Source organism: Scyliorhinus canicula, chromosome 4, assembly GCF_902713615.1.
Source record: "Scyliorhinus canicula chromosome 4, sScyCan1.1, whole genome shotgun sequence".
Classification (NCBI taxonomy): Eukaryota; Metazoa; Chordata; class Chondrichthyes; order Carcharhiniformes; family Scyliorhinidae; genus Scyliorhinus; species Scyliorhinus canicula.
In genome coordinates this window covers 52299275-52325426 of record NC_052149.1, presented here as the reverse complement: position 1 = coordinate 52325426, position 26152 = coordinate 52299275, and the positions used below count along the sequence as shown (strand labels likewise).

Sequence of the window (26152 nt, the reverse complement as noted above, 5' to 3'; positions counted from 1 at the left end):
AGCACCCTCCGTACCAGGCAACATCCTGGTGAACCTCCTCTGCACCCTCTCTAAAGCATCCACGTCCTTCTGGTAATGTGGCGACCAGAACTGCACGCAGTATTCCAAATGTGGCCTAACCAAAGTCCTATACATCTGTAACATGACCTGCCGACTCTTGTACACAATACCCCATCCGATGAAGGCAAGCATGCTGTATGCCTTCATGACCACTCTATCGACCTGCGTTGCCACCTTCAGGGTACAATGGACCTGAACTCCCAGATCTCTCTGTACATCAATTTTCCCCAGGACTCTTCTAGCCAAGTTCCGGCACACATGAGGTAGACAACTTTGGATAGTTGCAGGAGTGGGTGGTGTTCTCGCGAGTAATGGTAGCACCCATGTCGATGATCTGGCACGTTTTGCAGAGATTGCCATGGCAGGGTTGTGTGGTGTTGTGATCGCTGTTCTGAAGGCTGGGTAGTTTGCTGCAAACAATGGTTTGTTTGAGGTTGCGCGGTTGTTTGAAAGCAAGTAGTGGGGGTGTGGGGATGACTTTGGCAAGATGTTCGTTTTCATCAGTGACGTGTTGAAGGCTGCGAAGAAGATGTTGTAGTTTCTCCGCTCTGGGGAAGTACTGGACGACGAAGGGTACTCTGCCGGTTGTGTCCCGTGTTTGTTTTCTGAGGAGGTCGGTGCGTTTCTTTGCTGTGGTGCATTGGAACCGTCGATCGCTGAGTTGAGCGCCATATCCTGTTCGTAAAAGGGCATCTTTCAGCATCTGTAGATGTCTGTTACGCTCCTCCTCATCTGAGCAGATCCTGTGTATACGGAGGGCTTGTCGATAGGGGATGGCTTCTTTAATGTGTTTTGGGTGGAAGCTGGAGAAGTGAGCATAGTGAGGTTATCCGTCCTTGATGGAGATGAGTGTGTCCAAGAATGCAACCGATTCTGGAGAGTAGCCCATGGTGAGTCTGATGGTGGGATGGAACTTATTGATTTCATCATATAGTCGTTTCAGTGATTCTTCTGTGGGTCCGAATGAAAAGATTGTCATTGATGTATCTGGTGTATAACGTTGGTTGAAGATCCTGTGTGATGATGAGGTTTTGTTCCAATTTGTGAATGAAGATGTTGGCATATTGAGGTGCGAATTTGGTCCCCATGGCTGTTCAGTGTGTTTGGATGAAGAACCTGTTGTCGAAGATGAAGACGTTGTGATCCAGAATGAAGCGGATGAGTTGCAAAATTGCGTCTGGAGATTGGCAGTTATCCTTGACCTTAAAAAAAAATAAATAAAAATAAATCCTGGCCCAGATGAGGTGTGCCTTTAGCTTTATCAAACTCAAATCTTGTGCAGGATGACAAGGCATTCACCCTACAGAGGCACTCACTCCATGCCTCTTCCAGAATGGGTCCCAGCTCCTCCTTCCACCTGGTCTTCATTTCTTCTACTGAAACCTGCTCTCCCCCCACGACATGTATCCCGACATGCTGCCCTCCTCTGACCCAGCACGAGAGTAACCTTTCCAACAGGGTAGACAATGGCGTTTCCAGGAATGTGCGAAATGTCCGCCGGACAATGTTGCGCACCTGAAAGTACCTGAACATATGCTATCCCCTAAGTCCAGCTTTCTCCTTCAAGTTGTCCCAACTTGCGAACCGTCCCTCCAGGAAAAAGTCTTTCACCCTCCCCAGCCTTTTGTCTCCCTATCCCCTGAATGGAGTGTGCAATTTTGCCAGCTCAAACAAATGGTTCCCACAGATAGTGGACCACCTTGACACCGCCCTCAGCTTAAAATGCTGGTGGAATTGCTGCAATATCTTTAACGTGGTAACAGGGTCTTAAATGTTTCAAATAAGAACACCTCTCATTCTTCTAATCTCCTCCACAGGGTATAGTCCCAATCTGTTTACCTTTCTCTCTTAGATATGCCCCCCCATTCCAGGAATGATTGGAGTGAATGTTTTCTAGAACAACTATATTTATATAAACATAATTTATATCTTTTTCAAATAAGCAGAATAACATGCTAGCCATCTGTAATTTACAAAAATCTTTTATGTTGTGAAAATATTACAGGACTTGTCATTTAATTGAACAGTTTTGATGCTTTTTGATGTGCTGTAAAAATGTTCTTTTCATAAACACAACTGGCATCAGGGAAAACTGTAGCTACTGACTTTTGAAAAGTATTTGCTTTTTTGATCCAGTTTTCTCCCAAACCTTCCCAGTAGATTTACCTTTATTGCTTTCCTGGTGTCTCTATTCAATCAGGCATCTCAAGATGACAGGTTATGGAATGAAAGATGTCTGCAAACTAACACGCATTCTGAGAACTATTGTTGGTCATACTTGCAAGCAATCTAAAATGTCTGTGTTACACCCAAGGTGTGATTTGTTTTTCAGGATGTCATTAATGGGAGGGTGTTGCTGTCTGGTTCTAGTAGTCAAACAGTTCTTTTGTAGTCCATACATATTTGTATGGGTACGTGTGGATGCATGTCTTAATAACCTGGCATTCCGAGCTAGTCACATATTGAAAGCCTCCGTCTGATTTATTGGGTTCCTTTTGCACTTTATGGACAAATGTAAGGTAATGAGCACACTCCCACTCTCCCTTGTGGGGAGAGTCCAGACGATCAAAATGAACATACTGCCCAGGTACCTCTTCCTACTTAGATCCATTCCGATGGTTTAGCTCACTCAGCTAAATTGCTGGTTTTTAAAGCAGACCAAGCAGGCCAGCAGCACGGTTCGATTCCTGTACCAGCCTCTCCGGACAGGCGCCGGAATGTGGCGACTAGGGGCTTTTCACAGTAACTTCATTGCAGCCTACTCGTGACAATAAGCGATTTTCATTTCATTTCATTTTCATCCCCAAGGCCTTTTTCAAAACACTAGACAAACTAATCATGGTGTTTGTAAGGTGGGGGGAGGCGGGGAACAGCTAAACCTAAAAGGAAAGGTGAACCACAGGATGAGGAGGAGAGGGGGGGGGGGGGGAAGAGTGAAGAGACGGGGAACAATAGAGGATAACGGGGGGGGGGGGGGCAAAGAAATGATAGCCGGAAGGAGGGAAACAATAACAAACTTGGCATCTACAGGAACATCTCTCTCTCTCTCTCTCTCTCTCTCTCTCTGTCTCTCTCTGTCTCTCTCTGTCTCTCTCTGTCTCTCTCTGTCTCTCTCTGTCTCTCTGTCTCTCTGTCTCTCTGTCTCTCTGTCTCTCTCTATCTCTCTCTCTCTCTCTGTCTCTCTGTCTCTCTGTCTCTCTGTCTCTCTGTCTCTCTGTCTCTCTGTCTCTCTGTCTCTCTCTGTCTCTCTCTGTCTCTCTCTCTGTCTCTCTCTCTCCTCTCTCTCTCTCTCTCTCTCTGTTGTCTCTCTCTCTCTGTCTGTCTCTTCTCTCTGTCTGTCATCTCTCTCTCTGTCTGTCTCTCTCTCCTCTGTCTGTTCTCTCCTCTCTGTTCTTGTCTCTCTCTCTCCTGTCGTCTCTCTCTCTCTCTGGCTGTTCTCTCTCTCTCTTCGTCTGTCTCCTCTCTCTCTGTCTGTCTCTCTTCTTCTCTGTTCTGTCTGTCTGTCTCCTCTCCTCTCTGTTCCTGTCTGTCTCTCTCTCTCTGTCTGTCTTGTCTCTCTCTCTCTCTGTCTGTCTGTGCTATCTCTCTGTCTGTCTGGTCTCTACTCTGCTCTCTCTGTCTCTCTCTCTCTGTCTCCTCTCCTCTGTCTCTCCCTCTGTCTCTCTCTCTCTCTCTCTCTCGTCTTGTCTCTCTGTCTGTCTCTCTGTCCTGTCTCCTCTGTCTTCTCTCGTCTTCTCTCTGTCTGGTCTCTATGTCTGCTATCTCTCTCTGTCTCTCTCCTCTCGTCTCTCTCTCTCCTGTCTCTCTCTCTCTCTCTCTCTCTCCTCTGCTCTCTCTCTCTCTCTGCTCTCTCTCTCTCTCTCTCTCTCTCTCTCTTCTCTCTCTCTCTCTCTCTCTCTTCTCTGTCTTCTCGCTCTCCTCGCTCTCGCTCCTCGCTCTCTCGCTCTCTCGCTCTCCGCTCTCTCGCTCTCTCGCTCTGTCTCGCCTCCTCGCTCTTCGCTCTCCGCTGTCTCTTCGCCTCTCTCGCTCTGTCTCTTTGCCCGTCTCTCGCTCTGTCTACTGCTCTCGCTCTCTCTGTCTCTCGCCTCTCTCGTCTCTCGCTCTCTCTGCTCTCTCGCTCTGGTCTTCTCTGCTCGCTCCTCTCTGTCTCTCTGCCTCTTGATCCTCTCTGTCTCTCTGCCTCGCTCGCTCTGTCTCTCTGCCTCGCTCGCTCTGTCTCTCTGCCTCGCTCGCTCTGCCTCTCTGCCTCGCTCGCTCTGCCTCTCTCATATATATGTGTGTGTACATATACTTTGTTTAAAAACTCAAGAAAAAACATTTATATAAAAAAAAGTGAGGTAATGCATTTTTGTAGGTCTTTAATATAGAGGGGAAATATACTGCAAATGGCAAAACTCTTAGGAATATAGAAAGTCAGAGAGTATTGGGCGTGCAGGTCCACAGACCAGGGGCTGGTTTAGCACAATGGGCTAAACAGCTGACTTGTAATGCAGAACAAGGCCAGCAGCGTGGGTTCAATTTCCGTACCGGCTTACCCGAACAGGCGCCGGAATGTGGTGACTAGAGGCTTTTCACAGTAACTTCATCGAAGCCTACTTGTGACAATAAGTGATTATTATATTATTATATTATTATATCTTTGAAAATGGCAATACAAGTGGGCAAGGTAGTCAAGAAAGCACATGGAATGCTTGCCTTCATTGGACAGGACATCGAGTATAACAACTGGCAAGTCAAGCTACAGTTGTATAGAACCTTGATAAGGCCGCACTTGGAATATTGCGCACAATTCTGGCCGCCATACTACCAGAAGGATGTGGAGGCTTTGGAGAGGATGCAGAGGAGGTTTACCAGGATGTTGCCTGGTCTGGAGGGTGTTAGCTATGCAGTGAGGCTGATTGCACTCGGACTGTTTTCATTAGAAAGACGGAGGTTGAGGAGTGACATGATAGAGGTCTACACGATTGAGGGGCATGGATGGAGTAGATGGACAGGCCCTCTTTCCCAGGGTGGAGGGGTCAGTCACTAGGGGGCATAGTTTAGAGGAGATGTGCGAGGCAGGTTTTTTTTATGTAGAGGGTGGTGAGTGCCTGGAATGTGTTGCCAGGGGAGGTTGTGGAAGCAGATATATTAATGACATTCAAAAGGCATCTTGACAAACATGTGGATAGGATGGGTATAGAAAGATACGGCACAAGGAAGTGCTGTGGGTTATGGCAACGGTTGGTATCATGACCGGTACAGGCTTGGAGAGGGGGGGGGGGGGGGGGCGAAGGCCCTGTTCCTGTTCCTGTTCCTGTGCTGTATAGTTCTTTATATCAGTATTGTCATTGCAAAAGTTCATTTTTTTGGAATCAGTAAATCATTTTTGATGTGATTTAGATCAGGTTTGCTGAATTCCTAATTTATGCCCCATTCTTAATTGGTTGATTATTTTTGACTTGTTAAAAGCAAGTGAAGTTGACCTTTAAATTCCAGAGGTACTTACAACCCTTCATGGTCTCATCCTTTCCTTTCTGGGGAGATTTGGATTTTTTGTTAATTGTCACCTGTCCGAGGTATAGTGAAAAGTATTTTTCTGCGAGCAGCTCAACGGATCATTGAGTGCATGAAAAGAAAAGGAAATAAAAGAAAATACTGTTGCCTTTTTTTACCTGCTATAAATATGGAAGTCAATAAGGCTGCCCTTCTTTCTTTTGATATCGTTTTCAGAGTTGCCAGGTATCAAATGAAACCGACCACAAGGTTCAAGGATATCGATCAAAGAGCCAAACAACCAGTTAGTTTGTTCAAGATCAATGGTACTTTATTTACACACAAGATTAACTTACACATGCAACATAAACACCACTAGTTAAACTACACCTAACAACTATGACAACCTGTACTTAACTTCAGGCTTAGGTCAGAGGGACAATGGCCTTTGTTTGAATCTGGATCTACTGGGTCTGGAGAAGTAACTGGTGTTCAGCTGGGCTCATCCGTCTGGTAGTGAGCGTTGAACTTGAACTTGCTTTTGGTCGTGGTGCTTCAATTGGAGATGGACGTTGCCAGAGCGCCAGATCTAAAAGAGATCGAATACATGGCAGTGTCTCTCTTTATCCTTGGGGAGTTTTGCGCTCTTTTGGGCAGTCCTTAGGCTTGGACCCAATTAATTGGGCAGTTCTCGATCACTGTCTTCGATCTGAGCCAATAAGGGGCGGGTGCCTTGATGGCTGGGCGTGTCCTAAGTGGTCATTGATCCTGTTGTTTATGCTTCCTGAGTACAGGGAATGGCCTCGAAATGTCTGGACTCGTATCGGTTACCTGAGTATCAGTCCTTTGTCTTACGGAGATGGGCCATTAAAATGCTAATCGTTTGGGGGGTTTCGATGCTGCCTGGATTCTTTGCTCACAAATATACATTCAGGCTCTGTGCCTGCCTGAATCTTACATTGTCCACATTTCCCTTTAGGCTTTGCGAACGTCCATGTTTCTTGTTGTAAGTGGCCATCCCAGATAGCTACAATACATAAAAGGTCAACACAAGGTACACAATGTAACTGCATAACACCGGCATCTAGTGAAGCATACAGGAGTGTAGTGTTAATCAGGTCAGTCCATAAGAGTCATTTAGGAGTCTGGTAACAGCGAGGAAGAAGCTGTTTTTGAGTTTGTTGATGCTTATTCTCAGACTTTTGTATCTCCTGCCAGATGGAAGAAGTTGGAAAAGTGAGTAAGCCAGGTTGGGGGGCGGGGGGGGGGGGGGGGGCCGGGGCCGGGGGGGGGGGGGGGGCGGCGCCGGGGGCCGGGGGGGGGGGGGGGGGGGCCGGGGGGGGGGGGGGGGCCGGGGGCCGGGGGGGGGGGGGGGGGGGGCGGCGCCGGGGGCCGGGGGGGGGGGGGGGGGGGGGCGGCGGGGGCCGGGGGGGGGGGGGGGGGGGGCCGGGGGCCGGGGGACCGGAAGGTGTAGATTGAGTCAATGGATGGGCGACAGGTTCATATGATAGACTGGGCGGTGTTCACGACGCTCTGAAGTTTCTTGCGGTCTTGGGCCGAGCAGTTGCAATACCAGACTGTGATACAGCCAGATAGGATGCTTTCTATGGTGCATCTGTAAAAGTTGGTAAGAGTTAATGTGGACATGCCGAATTTCCTTAGTTTCCTGAGCAAGTATAGGTGCTGTTGTGCTTTCTTGGTGGTAGCGTAGATGTGGGTGGACCAGGACAGATTTTTGGAGATGTGTACCCCGAGTAGTGGCATCGTGGTAATGTTATTGGATTAGGAATCCAGAGGCCCAGGTTAATACTGTAAGGCATGGGTTCAAATGCCACAATGGCAGTTGGTGGAATTTAAGTTCAATTAATAAATCTGGAATATAAAGCCAATCATGTCACCTATCATCGTTTGCTAATTTACTTATGTCCTTAAGGGAAGAAAATGCTGCCATCCTTACCCAATCTGATGTACATGTGACTCCAGACCGATAGCAATGCGATGACTCTTAACCGCCTTCATGAAATGGCTGGGCAATTCGGAATGGGCAACAATTGGTGGCCTTGCCCTGACAATCCACATAGTTTGATTTCTCTCTTGCTCTGTAATTCCTCTTTCTAAAAAATCCTGTGTCATTTATTTACCATTTGAGTTTTGTTTGGTGCCTTGACCGTCTAATTTTCCAGATGTGGTCTCAATAAATTAATTGAGTGAACATTACACTCAGACTAGTATACTGTAGGGCAGCACAGTGGTTAGCACTGTTGTTTCACAGCACCATGGACTTGGGTTCAGTTTACGGCTTGGGTCACTGTCTGTGCGAAGTCTGCACGTTCTGTGTGGGTTTCCTCCCACAAGTCCCGAAAGACGTGCTTGTTAGGTGAATTGGACATTCTGAATTCTCCCTCCGTGTTCCTGAACAGGTGCCATAGTATGGCGACTAGGAATTTTCACATAATTTCATTGTCGTGCTAATGTAAGCCCACTTGTGACACTAATAAATATTATTAGATTTAGTTACATTGCTGTCACAATTTCTGGTATAGATGAGGGATTTCCGCAAACAATGTCAGCTTGATCTAGTCCACAAACTCCCATTATCACTCCCTTGAAGTCGCGGGCAGGTCGTTATTTTCACTTGTATACACGCACAAAAGCATTTTTTCACTTATCGGGAAGAAGCTTTTGGCAATTGCCAAAAGTTAAAAAATTCGGCAACTAACAGCAGGAGCGTCAGCACACTGAGTGTTGAATTTTTCAACAAGCACCATAATTTTTTTTATTCACTGGCTGTGGGTATCGCTGCCTAAACCAGCATTTATTACCCATTTGTTATGAAAATAAAGGTAGTTTTAAGGAATTTATATTGATATTGAAGAAAATTAGGAATAAGGCATAGTTTTAAGTGGGTTCAATTTAATGTTTCTGTGCCTGGAAGGGTAAACCTTATAGTTAGATTCTTGCTGGATGTGTGGGGGTTGGTTTCATTTCCAACAGTGTTTCTATTGTGCTTGGAGAAGCCTACAGCATGGACAGCAAGTAAACTAGCAATGGTTGCTTGGTAACTGGACCTTGTAAAATAGAGAAGCCCTTAAGTTTTTAATAATTATCTTGAATAATCTTTATTGTCACAAGTCGGCTTACATTAACACTGCAATGAAACCTCCCGTTGTCACTAGCTGGGAGAGTTCAAACGGTGAAAATGACAGTCCTCCCGAGATTCCTGTTTGTATTTCAATGTCTCCCCATCTTCATTCCGTGATCCTTTTTTAAGCGGGTCAATAAAGTTATTGCGGGCTTTGTATGGGAGAGGGCAAGTCCCCTCGAGTGAGGAGGGTAATGTTTGAGCGGAGTCGGGGAGAGGGAGGGCTGGCACTGCCGAACTTTAGCAATTATTACTGGGTGGCTAACATAGCCATGATTAGGAAGTGGCTGGTGGCATGGGTGCATATGGAGGCGGCTTCTTGCAAGGGCAAGTTTGGGGGTAACTGCGCCTCTGCCGTTCCCGCCAGCGCAGTACTCCAGCCCCGTGGTGGTGGTGGCCGTGAGAATCTGGGGCATTGGAGGAGATATGTGGGAGCATCGGTCTGGTCCCCAATCTGCGACAATCACCGGTTTGCCCCGGGGAGGATGGATGGGGGGTTCCGAATATGGCGGAGAGCGGGGATTGAGAGGATGGGGGACTTGTTTATAAAGGGGAGCTTTCCGAGTACGAGGGCACTGGAGGAGAAGTTTGCATTGGTGAGGGGGAACGAATTTTGATATCTGCAGGTGCGGTACTTTCTGCGTAGACAGGTATCAACCTTCCCACTCCTGCCGCTAAGGGGGATTCAGGACAGGGTAGTTTCCAGAGGATGGATAGGTGACGGGAGCATTTCTGACATTTACAAGGAACTTATGGGATCAGAGGAGACGCAGACCGAGGAGCTGAAGCAAGAGGAGAGATAGAGGAGGGCCTTTGGGCGGACGCATTGAGTAGAGTCAACACAATCGCAACTTGTGCCAGACTCAGCCTGATTCAATTCAGTGTCGTTCACCGGGCCCACATGACAGTGGCCTGGATGAGCAGATTCTTTGGGGTGGAAGACGGGTGCGCAAAATGTGCGTGAGGACCAGCGAACCATGTCGACATGTTCTGGGCATGTCCAAAGCTGAGGAGATTTTGGCAGGGGTTTGCTGATGTCATGTCCAAGGTGGCATTGAGTCCAGAGGTGGCGATTTTTGGGGTGTCGCAGGATCCAGGAATCCAGGAGGAGAAAGAGGCAGACGTTCTGGTCCTTGCTTCCCTGGTAGCCCGGAGGTGGATATTACTAGTATGGAGCAACTCAAAGCCCTCTGAGACCTGGCTATCGAACATGGCTAGCTTTCTCTGTTTGGAGCAAATTCCGTTTCTCTTTGAGAGGATCACTGTTGGGGTTCGCCCGGAGGAGAATTAATCGTCAGCGATTTAAGCGGGGGGGGGCGATTAAGTTAGCGTATTGGGGAGGGAGGTCGTATTTGCACTATGTTTATATTTTCATGTACATTGTTTATATTGCTGCTGTTACAATGCCAAAAAAAATTCCTCAATAAAATGTTTATTAAAATTAAAGAAAACACTGCAGTGAAACTACTGTGTGGCGACTCGCCTCACTCCGGCGCCTGTTCTGGAACACTGGGGCGTATTCAGAATGTCTAATTCACCTAACAAGCGCATCTTTCAGGACTTGTGGGAGGAAACCGGAGCACCCGGAGAAAACCCATGGGAAGAATGTGCAGACGCGCACACAGTGACCCAAGCCGGGAATCGAACCTGGGACACAGGCGCTGTGAAGCAACAGTGCTAACCACTGTGCTAACGTGCTTAGTTTAGCTGAATATGTTGGAGATAGGTCATGAGAGAGAAGACAGCTCTCTCAGCTCTGCTGGAAGCAGTTGGTTTTAGAAGGCTAAAGAGGGAACATCTCTTTCAGCCTTGCTAGATGAAAAGCCATATTATGGAGTAATAGTTAAATCCAGATGCTGGAAACCTAAAGTCCAGCTAGTTAAGGAAACTAGAGAAATTATTAGAAGCTTCCCAGAAGTCGAGTTAACGGAACAGTGAAAACTGAGAACCAGAACAGAGAGAATTGAAAAGGCATTGAATTGCGAGAGGCCCGAAAGGTATCTGCTGACATCTGTGAGAGGTTTGGGAGACTTCATTTGAAATAAGTGGGAAATGGGTGGCTGGACCTTTGGGTTTTTGTAAAAGCCTTTAAGACCAAAGGCAACCACCAAGGGAGAGGTGTAAAACCTGAAAGCAATATCTTGATTGAAGCAGAAGAGGGAAAGCATAATTTAAAAGATTTGCAAGTGTGATTTTTGAAAGCGTTATTTGAAAGCAGTCGTGACAGCCGGAGTCCAGTGAGGCAAGGTAGCTTATGGTATAAAGATCATCTGGGGGGCTTTTGAGGAGAAAACCTTATACATTCATTTGGATTGAGAGAGGAGTGTGTCTTGCCAAAGTCATCCTGTGTGCTTAAAAGGGACTTGATGTGTTAATAAGACCACTGTACTTTGTAGTCCATGTGAAATCTTAAAATCTGTGTGTAATTGCTAAATTAAAGGGGAGTAAAAGGTTCCATTCTGGGATCTTCCCTCCCAGTTATAACACCAACTGGGATTGTAACGTCATCCCTAATTATCCTTGAACTGAGTGGCCTGCTAGGCCATTTAAGAGTCAACCATATTGTTGTGGATCTGAAGTCACATGACAGATTTCCTTCCCTAAGGGACATTAGTGAACCAGATGGGTTTTCACAACAATAAACATTGGTTTCATGGTCATGATTAAACTTTTAATTCCAGATTTTTGTTGAATTCAAATTTCACCATCTGCCATGGTGGGATTTGACCCCAGAGCATTATGCCGAGTCTCTGGATTACTAGTCCAGTGACACGACCACAATACCACGACACCACCACTGCCTCCCCCCAAGTCATAGATTAGTGCACACAGAAGTAGGCCATTTGGCCCATTGAATCTGCTCTTTTGAAGAATAATCCAGTTAGTCTTGCTATTTGGCCCTTTTGCCATATCCCTGCCATTTTGTCTGTTTCATGTATTTATCTATTCTATTTCCACCACGCTATTGTAAGTTGCAATGTCATAAGTTGCAGATCCCTATACCTGTAAGTGCAGCAGCTCGAGTGTTCAGAGGAGCAAGAATAACAAGTAACAATTTGCTATCGTTTGAGCTTTTAACAAGATAGAAAGTACATTGGCAGTGTCACTGGCTGCGGAAAAGACATTTGCCAAGGTTTGGCACATAATACAGTGTCTCTCTGCTTGACATCTCCCTTTGAGCTAATTTGATTTATGTTGGCAGAGTGTACACTTTGATTCAGTGGGTGCAGCATTTTCACCAGCATTTGCCCAAAGACTTTATAAATCTATAGCCCCGTCCAATTTAGTGCATTAGTCAGCTACAGATGTGGCGTACAAACAAATCTGACTGGAGCAATAAAGACAACATTTCTCCTCCAAACTTTATTTGTTTGTCCCTTGCCTTTTTTTATTCATTGGTAAGGCTTTAATGCCCATCCCCAGTTGCTCTTGAACTGAATGCCTTGCTACATCTTTCTGTGGGACAGTTAAGAGTCAAACACATATCTGTGGGTCAGGAGTCACATGTAGGATAGCAAATTTCCTCCCCAAAGAACATTGTGAACCAGATACGTTTTTGTGCCAATTGACAATGATTTCATTGTTACCATTACTGAGACTAGTTTTTCAATTCCCAAGTATTAATTGAATTTAAATTTCACCAGCTGTCATGGTGGGATTTGAACCCTTGTCCCCAAAATATTGGCCTGGGCCTCTGCATTACAAGTCCAGTGAGGTTACCACTGCACCACCCTCCTCCACCAAATGCCTCCCTCAAATATGTAGACTCCTTGTCTATGGATCGCCTCCAAACTTCATCTGCCTGCACCCCCTCCTTCCTGCTCATACAACATCTCCTATGAATTTTGGAATTGAGATAATAACAAAATGCTTGAACATCGCTGCAGGTCTTTCAACCGCAAAGAGAAAATGTTAAAAAATGAGTGCATACCTATCTCCAAAATACAATTTGTATTTTTGCACCAAAAGACAAAGTTGGTATTTTTGAGTTTGCATGTTTCATAGAAAGATACAGCAGAGAAGTTGGTGTTGGTTCGCTTTCTTTTCCTATATCCCTGCAAACCTTTCCCTTTCGAGAATTTATTCAATTTTCTTTTGAAAGTTACTATTGAATATGCTTCCCCACTCTATAAGGCAATTCATATCTATCATCATAACTTGCTGTATAACCATCTTATTCCGTGTGTCATCTCTGATTCTTCTGCTGATCATTTTAAATCTGCCCCCTCTGATTATCAACCTGTTTGCCACTGGAAATCGTTTCTCCTTATTTCCCTTTGTTATTTTGAACAGCTTTCAAATCTCCCCTAAACCATCTCTATTCTATGGAGCACAATCTCAGCTTTTCTTGTCTGTGTATAATTTTAGTTCCACATGCCTAGTGTTATTCCAGTAAATCTCTGCACCTTTAGCAAGTCCTTGCCTCCTTCCTAAAGTGTGGTTCTGATAATCGGCCGCAATACTCTAGCTGGGGTTGTACTAGTGTTTTATAGCTTTCGTATTCTATGTCTCGCTTTTATAAAGCCACGGCTCTTGTATGCCTTTTTAAAGAAAACAAAATAGCTGCTTCAACTTGTGTGCATCCATCGCAGGTTCCAAGGTCCCTTTTAAAATTGTACCATTTTGTTCATATTGCCTCTTTTCATTCCTCAGGAAAAAAGAATCAATGCTTTTATTGCACATCTGTGGATTGCCGTTGCCTTTGGTATTGTTTGGGTGCCACTTTGTATTAATAAAATGTTTGAAATGACCCACACCCTTAATCGTTGCAATCATAAAATTCTAAGTAAGATGGTTTGTCTATTTACTGAATGCACTTATGAATAGGGCAAATCAATTCACGGCTTTGTTGCATGTGAAACTTGTCCTTCATACAGATGAGTCATGAAAACAGACCAGGAAAGAGCAGCGAAACCATTTGTGTCTGTGTCTCAGTGCAACCTGCACACCGGCTGCAGCCATGCAATCTTCTGGAAGAGACAAAAAACAAAGACCAATTTGGATGGGAAGGGGCAAGTAGAAGACCACTGGAAAATTCCTCTTGACTTGCAGGGTAATCAAGCAATCACCAGGCAACCATAGTGGCTGGTAGCGCTGTTACTGTCAACTTGCCTATCTCTGTAAATCAACATTCCCCATCTCAGGAATTAATTCAGCTCCCTGTTGAACATGTGCAGTGAATCGCCATGTACAGTGGGCAACATTGACACAAAAATAACTTCTGCCAACGACCTTAATACTATCTTTCCACAGCTTGTGTTGATGTCCCATAGTTGTTGCCTGCTTATTTAATTCAATTAATTTATCCAGCTGGACAGAATCTGATCTCATCAGAATTTTCAAGGCTTTAATGCTGTCTCAGTGTCTCGGATAACAAGGACCCTGCCCCTCCTCTAAATCTTTTCTAGGGTCTTTGTATCCCTGTCGCATGTAAAGTCTAAAATGGACCCCTGTCAAAATGTAATTCTGAACGATCAAAATTATTTCCAATTTTAAAAGATTTGTACTTTTATGCTCTCTTGACTGTGTTCGTGAAAGTTTTATGATGATACTTGCAAGTAAGTTTTTTTAAATAAATACTTTATTGAAGTATTTATGGGTTTATAACAATAACAGAAGAAACAGTGTACATAGAAATATAAACATAGTGCAAAAGCCGTCTTCCTCCCTCACAGGTCCCACCTTTTCTAACACCCTACTCTAAACTAAACTAAACTCCAACTCCCCCCTTCTGCTGATGGTTAATTTTCCCCAAGAAGTCAGCGAACGGCTGCCACCTCCGGATGAACCCTAACATTGACCCTGTCAGGGCGAACTAGATTTTCTCCAGACAGAGAAAGCTAGCCAGGTCTCTGACTTCGGGGGCTTTGAGTCCCTCCAAGCTAATAATATCCGTCTCCAGGCTACCAGAGAGGCAAAGGCCAGAACATCTGCCCCTTTCTCCTCCTGGATTCCCGGGTCTTCGGACACACTGAAAATCGCCACCTCATGACTCGGTGCCACCCTTATTTTCAACACCTTGGACATGACATCCGCAAACCCCTGCCAAAATCCCCTAAGCTTCGGCATGCTCAGAACATATGAACATGGTTCGCTGGTCCTCTCACACACCGTGCACACCTATCTTCTACCCCAAAGAATCTGCTCATCCGGGCCACTGCCATCTGAGCCCGGTGAATGACCTTAAATTGTATCAGGCTGAGCCTTGCACATGTGGACGCGTTGACTCTGCTCAACACGTTCGCCCAGAAACTGTCCTCTATCTCGCCTTCTAACTCCTCTTCCAATTTGTGTTTCAGCTCCTCGGTCTGCATTTCCTCTAACCCCATGAGTTCCTTATAAATGTCCGAAAACCTCCCTTCTCCCACCCACATTCTGGAAACTACCCTATCCTGTATCCCCTTGGTGATAGGAGCGGGAAGGTTGTCACCTACCTGCATAGGAAGTCGCGTGCCTGCAGGTACCCAAGCTCATTCCCTCCGGTCAATTCAGATTTCTCCTCCAACTCCCTTAGGCTGGGAAAGCTCCCCTCTATAAACAGATCTCCCATCCCCTTGATCCCTGCTCTTTGCCATCTCCGAAACCCTCCATCCAGCCTCCCCGGGGCAAACTGATGATTATTGCAGATTGGAGACCAGACCAATGCTCTCCCTCCTTCCACACGTTTCCTCCATTGTCCCCAGACTCTCAGGGCCCTGAGCACCACGGGGCAGGTGGAGTACCGTGCCGGCGGGAATGGCAGCGGCACCGTTACCAGTGCTCCCAAACTCGTGCCCTTACATGATGCCGCTTCTACTCGCTCTCCTCCCTCCCCCCACCCATCCACTTCCTAATCATGGCTATATTTGCCGCCCAATAATAATTGCTGACGTTCGGCAGCACCAGCGCCACCTCTACATGCTTGCACATGTGACCCACCACCACCACCCACTAATACTTGTAAGTAAGTTGTTTGACCGAATATCCTCAGTTAATTCAATTACACACTAAAAATGCAGTTTGTTTGTCCCACTAAATGAGAGGTTCATTGAACTTCACATAGCATGCCATGTGAATGGTGAGACTCCAGCAAAACATAATACCCCCCCCTCATAATATAAAAACATTACAAGATTTTGTTGAATTACTTTCTCTCCAATTTCATCTAGTTTTGTTCCCTTAGCAGATGTTGATTCTTCACATTGGGACATTGTACCATTGACCAGAAGCGCTCTAATTTGGCCAAATGGCACTTCATTGTGATCCGCAGTGATTATTGGCAGGCTATTTTAAAGGACATAAAGTAGAATCTAATTCTGACCAAATGGTGCTCTTCAGGGATCATGGGATGATGATTCTGTTGTGTGGCACTATATTATATTTTGAAAATCCATATACATCCCATCGACAGCTTTGCCCTTATCAGGGGACTTCCGTGGTGGCCTGTGGAAAGTGGCTGCACACGAGTAGCTCCCGCCCAGGCACTTTGTTTTTTACCTTTTCTTTTCACCTATTCCGCCTGGTTTTTGAAGGGCTGATAATTTGGATTGATAATTTTTGGATTGAGGTGGGCGTGGGAGGAGGAGAAGACGTTTGGGGGGGGGGGGGGGGGGGGGGGGGGGGGAGGAGGGGAGAGGAGGAGGAGGAGAGGAGGAGGAGGAGGAGAAGAGGTTGGGGGGGGGGGGGGGGGGGAAGAAGTTGGGGTTGGGGGGAGAGGTAGGCAGTTGTCCCCTCCCGAGCTGGATCGTGCCCATCGGACGTTCTGTCAGAAACCCAACCCACGAGAGCCTCCACGGGCAATTATCGTAAGGTTCCACAGTTACCAGGAGAAGGAGTGAATCCTGAGGTGGGCAAAAGATCACCATGACTACAATGGGAGGCTCTTTCAGTATGTGGGGAGCTTGCCAAAAAGAGAGCGGCATTCAACAAGGCCAAGGTAGAGATATTCAAAAGTGGAGTTCGGTTTGAGGTGGTTTGCTCTGCACGCCTCCGAGTGACTTCAAACTCAAAAGACTATTATTTTGATGCTTTTGTGAGGAGACATGGGCTGGGGGAGAGTTTTTGTGTTTTGTATTATGTCTGGGGGCCTCAGCCTGATTCAATTTAAGGTGGTTCATAAGGCACAGATGAGTGGGTTCTTGGAAGTAGATGATGGGTGCGAGTGGTATTCTAGGAGACCGGTGCATCATACGCACTTGTCTGGTCTTGTTCTACATTTATGAGCTTTTAGGTCTCCTCCTTCAGCATCATGTCAGGAATTCTTGGGGTTGAGGTGGAACCTTGCCCTTTGGTGGCTATCTTTTGGGGTTTCAGATCTACTGGAGCTGTAGACAGGGGCGAAGGTAGATGCCCTTGCCTTTGCCTCGCTAATAGCCCGAAGGTGAATTCTGTTTTGGTGGAAGTCTTCGGTCCCACCCAGTGCCGCAGCCTGGTTGTGATCTGATGGAGTTCTTGCATTTCAAAAAAGTCAAATGTATCTTGAGCACCCAAGGTGGCAGCTGTTCATTCAGGGAGCTGCTCACCATCAGATGTAGGCAGGTATTTGTTGTTGTTTTTTTTTGGAGGGGGGGGGGGTTTGGTTTTGGGGGGTTGGGATGAGGGAGTAGTGGGTTGAAATATTGTAATCGTTGTGTGACTACGGCTGTGAAGGTGTTGTATTAGAAAAACTTTTCTTCATAAAAATAATTTGAAAAATATATGGGGTCTTGTTATTGGAGGGGGCTTGTAGTTTTGGGGACTTGTTGGGATTTCTTATATCAGTTGTATTTTATTGTTCTTGTATAGGATGGATGTTTCTTGTTCATTAAAGTTTGGTGTGGGCAGGGGCCTGGTTGTTATCGTTATTTATTTTTATATGTCCCAGGTGGGGTTTGCCCTGCCAACTGTAGAAGTTAGCGAATGGGAGCAAAGCGGTGGGGGTAACTACAGTTCATTATCTTAGTATAGGTTTTGGATAATGCGCTTAGGTGTTTTGTTTGGGGTCAGGAATAGATGAGGTAGGGGTTTGGGATTGTTCGCCTTTTGACTGTGGGTTTGTGGGTGTGGTGTTGATGGGGAGGGTTTATTGTCGGTGACTACAGCTTGTTCTTTGTACTGTCTTAATGAGGTGTATGATGGTCATCTTGGGTGGGCTTGATGCCTGCACTTTTTTTAATGGTTTGTGGGACTATCTTTTTTGGTGGAAATGGCTGCCTTGGGTATGGGAAGGGTGGAGGGCTCCAATTTGGTGAGCATTTGGAATGTGAGGAGATTGAGGATATTCTCTCATCTGAAGAGTGTGCTGATGTGGCGGACCTGTGGTGGTTTTTACACCTGGGGGATAAGGATGTTTAGTTCTTCCATGTACATTAAGTCTATTCTCGAATAGACCTTTTTGTGCTGGATTTGTCTCTTTCCGGAGCGAAGAAGGTGGGGTATTCGGCAATTTTTATCTGAAACCATGCTTCTCATTTTGTGGATTTAATGTTTGAGCCAGGTCCTTTTTTTTTCTTTTGAAAAACATTTATTTTGTAAAACATTTTATTGAAGGCATTTAAAATATATACATAATCACAAAAACCAACCGTGGCAACAGGTAACAAAACCCCACACTCCCGGCACCCGCCTTCCTTTTCCAACTTTTCGCACCCACCCAAAAAAAAATCTTTATTGTCACAAACAGGCATATGTTAACACTGCAATTAAGTTACTGTGAAATAGCAACAACCCCCTGCCCTCTGCTGATGACTCAACCCCCCTTTAAAGAAGTTGATAACCAGCTTCCACCTCCAGGTGAACCCCTCCTCCGTCCCCCAAATGATGAACTTGATCTTTTCCAAGTGAAGAACTCTGCCACTCACCCATGCCCCTGCCTTCGGTGACTCTAAGTCCCACCAATAGAATAAAATCCGTCTCTGGGCTATCTAGGAGACCGAGGCCAAGATGTTGACCTCTCTCCCCACCTTTTATTCCCAGACCCTCTGCCACTCTAAATATCACCACCTCCGGACTCGGACCCCCTCCCTGTGCGTGCATGCGTGCACCACCCACACCTAGCTTCCACGCAGGGCGTTTGTGCAAAGAGAGAGACGGCTTCGCCTTACCTAATTTGTTTTTCTACCATTGTCAGCCAATATTGAAAAGGTGTTGGGATGGTTTAAGGATCTGAATTCCATATGGGGACAGATGATTCTAGTTTGTGGGCCTTAGTAAGTCCTCACTTCCATTTTCTCCTGAAAAATCTACCTCGAGCCTGGTGGTGGTGGCATCGCTGAGAGTTTGGAGACTGTTCAGGCAGCATTTTAGGCTTAGCTCCATGTTGTCAGCCCTTGTTTGTGGGAATCACTGCTTTGTGCCAGCGGATTTGGACTCGTGGTTTAGGTCCTGGGATGGGAGGGGCTGCAGAGGTTTAGGGATATGTTTGTGGAGGGTAGGTTTGTTGGATTTGAGGTGCTGTTGGATAAATTCCAACTGAGGCTTAATTTATAGGTGCGTGATTTACTTAGAAAGGAGATTTTATCTTTCCCATTAGCACCTTTTGCCCTCTCATGAATAGGATTCTGTCTTTGGCTGCAGTGGGTGAGGGTAAAATTTCCAATATCTTTGGTCAGGTCCCGTCTGTAGAGCAAGCTCCGCTGGAGGAGGAAGTAGGAGGGGGAGCTGGGTCCGGTTTTTGAGGGAGGAGCATGGAGTGAGACTCTACACATGGTCAACTCGACCTCCTTCTATAATAGCCTCAGCTTGATTCAGTTTAAGGTGGAACACAAAGCGCATCTAACCAGGACTAAGTTGAGTGTTTTTATTCCCAGGGGTGGACGACTGGTGCATTCGGTGTTCTCAGGGTTCTGGTCCTGTCTAAAACTTGGTGGCTTTTGGGTCTCCTTCTTTAACCCGTGTCAGGGATTCTTGGTATCGAACTAGAGCCTTGTCCGCTGTTGGCCATTTTTGGGGTCTCTGACTCACCGGTGCTGCAGACGGGAGCGAAGGCGAATGGCCTAGTTTTCGCCTCATTGATAGAACATAGAACATACAGTGCAGAAGGAGGCCATTTGGCCCATCGAGTCTGCACCGACCCACTTAAGCCCTCACTTCTACCCTATTCCCGAACCCAATTACCCCTCCTCACCTTTTTGGACACTTGAGGGCAATTTAGCATGGCCAATCCACCTAACATGCACGTCTTTGGACTGTGGGAGGAAACCGGAGCACCCGGAGGAAACCCACGCAGACACTGGGAGAACGTGCAGACTCCTCACAGACAGTGATCCAGCGGGGAATCGAATCTGGGACCCTGGCGCTGTGAAGCCACAGTGCTAGCCGCTTGTGCTACCCAGAGGCAAGTTTTCCTCTTGTGGCTGGGTGATCTTGTGGATTTCCTATACCGTGAAAAGCTCAAGTACACCATGAGAGGGTCAGCAGATGGTTACTGTTCGAGAATGCAGCCTTTCATTTCCTTTTTCAGTGTTAGTCACCGTCAGTTGCTGGGGGTGGGGGGGATTATTAGGTTATCAGTTGGGGTTTTCTTTGTTATGAGTTATAGAGGTAAGGGCACTGAGTTCGTAGGGTTGATAGTGATTGAAATGTGTTATTTTTGTACTGTATCTACATATATATTTTATATACTTGATGACTATTGTGGTGTTACTTTGTAATATTGAAAAACCTTTTTTGTAATAATATTTCAAAAGAAGCTTTGCCTTAACCAACCTTCTTTGTTACCTCAAAGAAAACTCCAACGAGTTAGTTAAACATGATTTTCCTGTGGTAAATCCATGTTGGCTTTCCTTGGTTGTCCTGCACTTGTACAAGTGATTGATTTTGTTCTGAACTATAGTTTTCAGAAGGTTCCTTACCCCTGAATTCAAATTCACTGACCTGTAGTTGTCAACTTTGATCATTGCGCTCCTTTTTAAACATTGATTAGTTGAGAAAGTTACTTGGTGAATGCATTTTTGTTACATGTACAAAGAACAATACAACACAGGAACAGGTCCTTTGGCCCTCCAATCCTGTGCCGACCATGGTACCTGCCTAAACTAAAACCGTCTGCACTTACGGACTCCGTGTCCTCTATTCCCACCCTATTTGTATATTTGTCTAGATGCCCCTTAAATGCCTCTATCGTACCTGAAAAATGAAATGAAAATTGCTTATTGTCAAGAGTAGGCTTCAATGAAGTTACTATGAAAAGCCCCTAGTCGCCACATTCCGGTGCCTGTCCGGGGAGGCTGGTACGGGAATCGAACCGTGCTGCTGGCCTGCTTGGTCTGGTTTAAAAGCCAGCGATTTAGCCCAGTGAGCTAAACCAGCTCCACCTGCTCCCACCGTCGTTCCAGGCAGTACGTTCCATATATTTACCACCCTGTGTGTATAAAAAAAAACCAAAACCTTGCCTTACACATCAGCTCTAAACTTTTCCCCACGCACTTTTAACCGATGTCCCCTAGTACTTGACTCTCCTAACCTAGGAAAGAGCATCTGACTATCCACTCTGTCCATACCACTCATAATCTTGTAGACCTCTGTCAGGTTGCCTCTCAACCACTGTAGTTCCAGCGAGAATAGATCGAGTTTATCTAACCTCTCCTCATAGCTAATGCCCTCCATACTAGGCAACATCCTAGTAAACCGCTTCTGTACCCTCTCCAAAGCATCCACATCCTTCTGATAATGCAGCAACCAGAATTGTACACATTATTCCAAATGAGGCCTAACTAAGGTCCTGTACAGCTGCAATATGACTTTCCAATTTGATATTCTATGCCTTGACTGATTAAGGCCAGCATAACGTATGCGTTCTTGACCATCTTATCCACATGCATTACCACTTTCAATGATTGGTGGACATGCACACCCAGATCTCTCTGCATGTCAATACTCACAAGAGTTCTACCATTTACTGTGTAATTCCTACATGCATTGGACCTTCCAAAGTGCATAACTCACACTTGTCCGGCTTAAACTCCATCTGCCATTTCTCCGCCCAAGACTCCAACTAGTTTATATCCTGCTGCGTCCTCTGACAATCCTCTTCACTATCTGCAACTCTGCCAATTTTTGTGTCGTCTACGAACTTACTAATCAGACCAGCTACATTTTCTTCCAAATCATTTATTTACACCACGAACAACAATGGCCCCAGAACTGATCCTTGTGGAACACCGGTAGTCACAGCCTTCCATTCAGAAAAGCACCCTTCTGCTACCCTCTGCCTTCCGTGCCCAAGCAAGTTCTGTATCCAACTTGCCAGCTCTCCTCTGATCCCATGTGACTTCACCTTTTGTACTAGTCTACCATGAGGTACCTTGTCAAAGGCTTTACTGAAGACAATGTATACAACATCTACTGCCTTTCCCTCATCTATCATCTTTGTCACTTTGCCGAAAAATTCGGATCAAATTAGTGAGGCACAACCTCCCCATCACAAAACCATGCTGTCCATCACTGATAGGTCCATTTGTTTCCAAATGTGAGTAAATCCTGTCTCTAAGGAATCCTTTCCAATAATTTCCCTACCACTGACATAAGGCTCACCGGCCTATAATTTCCTGGATTAACCCTGCTGCTCTTCTTAAACAATGGAACAATATTGGCTACTCTCCAGTCCTCTGGAACTTCACCTGTAGCCAATTGAGGATACAAAGATTACTGTCGAGGTCCGAGCAATTTCCTCTCTTGCCTCCTCAGTATTCTTGGGGAGATCCCATCAGGCCCTGGGGGCTTATCTACTTTAATGCTTTTTAAGATACCCAACACCTCTTTGTTAATATCAACATGACCCAGAATATTAGAACATGGAACATACAGTGCTGAAGGATGCCATTCGGCCCATCGAGTCTGCACCAACCCACTTAAGCCCTCACTTCCACCCTATCCCCCAGACCCAATAACCCCTCCTAGCCTTTTTGGACACTAAGGGCAATTTATCATGGCCAATCCACCTAACCCGCACGTCTTTGGACAGTGGGAGGAAACCGGGGCACCCGGAGGAAACCCACGCAGATACAGGGAGGACGTGCAGACTCCGCACAATATCTACACACTATTCTATACTCCTCATCCACCAAGTACTTCACTTTGGTGAATACTGAGGCAAAATATTTATTTAGTATCTCTCCCATTTCTTCTGGTTCCATACATAGATTCCTTCCAATCCTCCAATATCCTTGAATGGACCAACCCTTTCTCTGGTTTTCCTCTGGCTCTTTACATATGCATAAAACGTCTTTGGAGTTTCCTTAATCCTGTTTGCCAATGATATTGAATGACCCGTTTTAGCCTTCCTAACTCCTACCTTAAGTTCCTTCCTACTTTCTTTATATTCTTCAAGGGCTTTTATCTGTCCAAAGCCGTTTAGAACTTTTTCTTTTTGACAAGGTTCATAATATCCTTCGTTATCCAGGATTCCTTATACTTGACACCGTTGTCTTTTGGCCTCACGGGTACATACCGGTCCTGAATTCTAATCAAATGACATTTGAAATCCTTCCACATGCCGGATGTTGATTTTTCCCTCAAACAGCAACACTCTCCAGATCCTTCCTGAGTTGGGCTATTTACATATTGTTTCAAGAAATCCTTCCGGACGCTCCTTACAAATTCTGCTCCATCCATGACTCTAGCAGTAAGTGTGTTCCAGTCAATATAGAGTGGTGGCAACATTTAATATCTAAATTTATGAAATACTTTCCAGGTTCAGGCTCTGTCGGTGCTGAGAAACCAATTGACTGTTGGGAGGGTGACATAAGCAGAGAAACGAACGGCTGTAACCCAAATACATGAATAGGTATGCAAAATTATAATGAAGCAACTGCAGTTGAATAATCTTGTTATCTAAGAATTCAAAAGGTAATTCACGTAACCTTTATTTTAAAAAAGATTTTTCAACATTTGAGTTTTGGGCAATGAATGATAAATTTACCCTAAGCATAAATTGCTTCTGATGGTCCAACTAATCACCTGAGTCATGTGGATCAGAAAAGTTGCTTGTTCAGTACATTTTATGTTTTGACTGATGTGACTGCAGGGCTCCAAAATCAGCTCCTGGTAAAGTAGGAGAAATTGGGTTTTCCTGTTTTCTCTTTTGTCATTCACTTTGTTTGAAAATGTGTACATATTTGATGTTGGTGGGTTTGACTTGCCTGTATTTCTGCCCATGTCCTCAATAAATCCTGCATGTAATTGTTCACAGATATTGACTGCTTGGGCGATGTACTGAATGCCATGGAAGTTCACAAGGCTGCATGATCAGTAAGTGCCAGGAGGAAAGGAGATAGGAAAATGAGTGAGAATTTGGAAGTTCAGAAATTTTTCTTGACTTCAGTAATTTGTAATCTGTGAAACTGCTTCGCAACAACTTGTATTTATACTTGTATTAATGTAGTGAAATGTTCCAGGGTGCTTCACTGGAGCATTATCAAACAAAATTTGTTACTGAGCCACATCAGGGGATATTGGAGCAGATTACCTAAAGCTTAGTCAAAGAGCAACTTGAATGAGGACGAGGGACAGAGAAATTTAAGGACCTCTGCAGTTCTGCTGTTTGCCTCTGTGGGCTTGGTACCTGTATTTGGTCTGAGTGGCAGGACCCATTTTTCAAATTCTAATCATGGCCTTTTAATGCATATGTGTAACTTACCTTTTATGTTAAACTATGAAACTATTCCTGCATTATATGGAAATAAAACATATTATTGAATTGTTTATGCAATTTTACCTGTTTCAGCAATTCACATTTTTAAAAAGAAAGTATGTTTAAAATACACTGCTGCCTCACGGCGTCGAGATACTGGGTTCGATCCTGGCCCTGGGTCACTGTTCGTGTAGGGTTTGCGCATTATCCCCATGTTTGCATGAGTTTTGCCCTCACAACCCAAAGATGTGCAGGGTAGGTGGATTTGCCACGCTAAATTGCCCCTTAATTGGAAAAAATGAGCTGGGTACTCTAAATTTATTTAAAAAAGAAAAGAAAATGGTTAAAATAGGCATTTGGATGAATATTGAGGCTAATTAATCGGTGGATAAAATAATAGTCTGATGAGTAATAAGACTAAGATAATTGAAGGTACGGCTAATGTTAACTTAGCTCAAAAATTGGGTGTACATGCTTGAACCTGTCGGTGAAATTCCATGATTCTATGCATCACCAGCTTGGCTGCGGAATTCCATTTGTGAGATAGCATTTGGTGTAGCTTTGCTCCAAATTGTAAGACTTTTAAAATTATTTCATCGTAATGCTTAACTTAAGTATGCTCAAGAATCAACTTTGTTTTCTAAAACTAATGCAATGAAGATAAATTGACACAGTTCACAGGAAAAAATATCTCTGTTACATATGAGCAATTAATGGCTTTCACCTAGCTGAGTGACTTGCAGTGGTCTGCAAAGGAAAATAGCGAGGCCATGTTTGTATTGTAATTTTGCATACTGAAATCCTGTATGTTGTGCAATTAAGGGATGGGCGAGCACTAGAGAAGTAGAGACCAGACTTTCTCTGGGGCAGAAAAATTAAAAGGTGTGAGATCCAAGTTTGATCTTGTATACTTCCTTGCAGCCTGTTTCATTGTATCCCTAAAATGTGTTTAGGATACCTGGGAATGTTTATTGGAAGTTGATTTTTAAAAAAAGGTTTGAAGAAGTGGAATATTTCTGTCTTTTACATTGTGTGAAATTGACAATTTTGAAAATATCACTCTTGTTTGCTGACTTTATTTATGGAATGTAATGACCGGCAAGGGATTAAAAAAAATAAATAAAATAAATTCCAAGTAAAGGAAATTTTTGCTAGGAAGGGAATCATACTGAAAATAGATCATTGCAATGGGACATTTTTATACTTACATTTAGAGCAATTTACTTGTTATATGCAAAGGAAAATTGACCTAAAGTTCACAATTAAAAAATTTTAGACTTTCGAGTCCGAACTCGCATGGGTCTTCCGGGGTAGAGAATATGAGCTCCCTTGATAAAAGCGTAGGGGACCTTTATTAATGTTCACTTTGTATAAATAGAGTTGGTCAGTAAGGCACCAACTAGAGAAGACCTAGTAGGGAACTACTGGAGCTGTATATAATAGTGATTGTAAGATACAGTAAGTTTTCCTTTTTGACCAACTCGTGTGGGCTCTTAGTGCCGCTTACAAAACTGGCAACGAGGATAAAAACTGGATAGCTATCGGCCTGCTGAGCCACCTTCCCATCTCTATCGGACACAGGTTGGAAATTTCCTTCAATTTAGCCTCTTTTCGGATGTTTGGATGTACTTGATGCTGGACCGGAAGCTTGGAATCAGCATGCACAGAGGATGCGTTTCCTTTTCTGGGTCAACGATATCACTGAGAATGACCACCAGGTAGTCGTCTTGCTAACTACATGTGCTGTGTATATGTTCGGAGTAATGCAGAGCCTTACATACCCAGCACCCCAGACACACAAACTTTCAATTAACTTGTGGCATTAGGGGGGGGCAGCACTTTAACCCGTCCCCGTCCATTATAGTACAACATTACTTGTTTAATAC

The 26152-nt window shown here is 44.9% G+C and overlaps 1 protein-coding gene across 5 annotated transcripts in view; it reads left to right on the top strand.

The window, feature by feature from the left end:
- Positions 1-26152, top strand: part of LOC119964578 (zinc finger FYVE domain-containing protein 9-like) — a 202352-nt gene that overhangs the window by 31941 nt on the left and 144259 nt on the right. For 2 of the 5 annotated variants that reach the window (XM_038794250.1, XM_038794248.1), the window contains exons 1-2: positions 23328-23420; positions 23826-23884. The exons of 1 other annotated variant lie outside the window; for it this stretch is intronic. The gene's annotated coding sequence lies outside the window, so the exon portion shown is untranslated. Of the gene's footprint in view, positions 1-23327; positions 23421-23825; positions 23885-26152 lie in introns of those variants that run through there. 2 more of the 5 variants (XM_038794249.1, XM_038794247.1) reach the window with 1 other exon arrangement.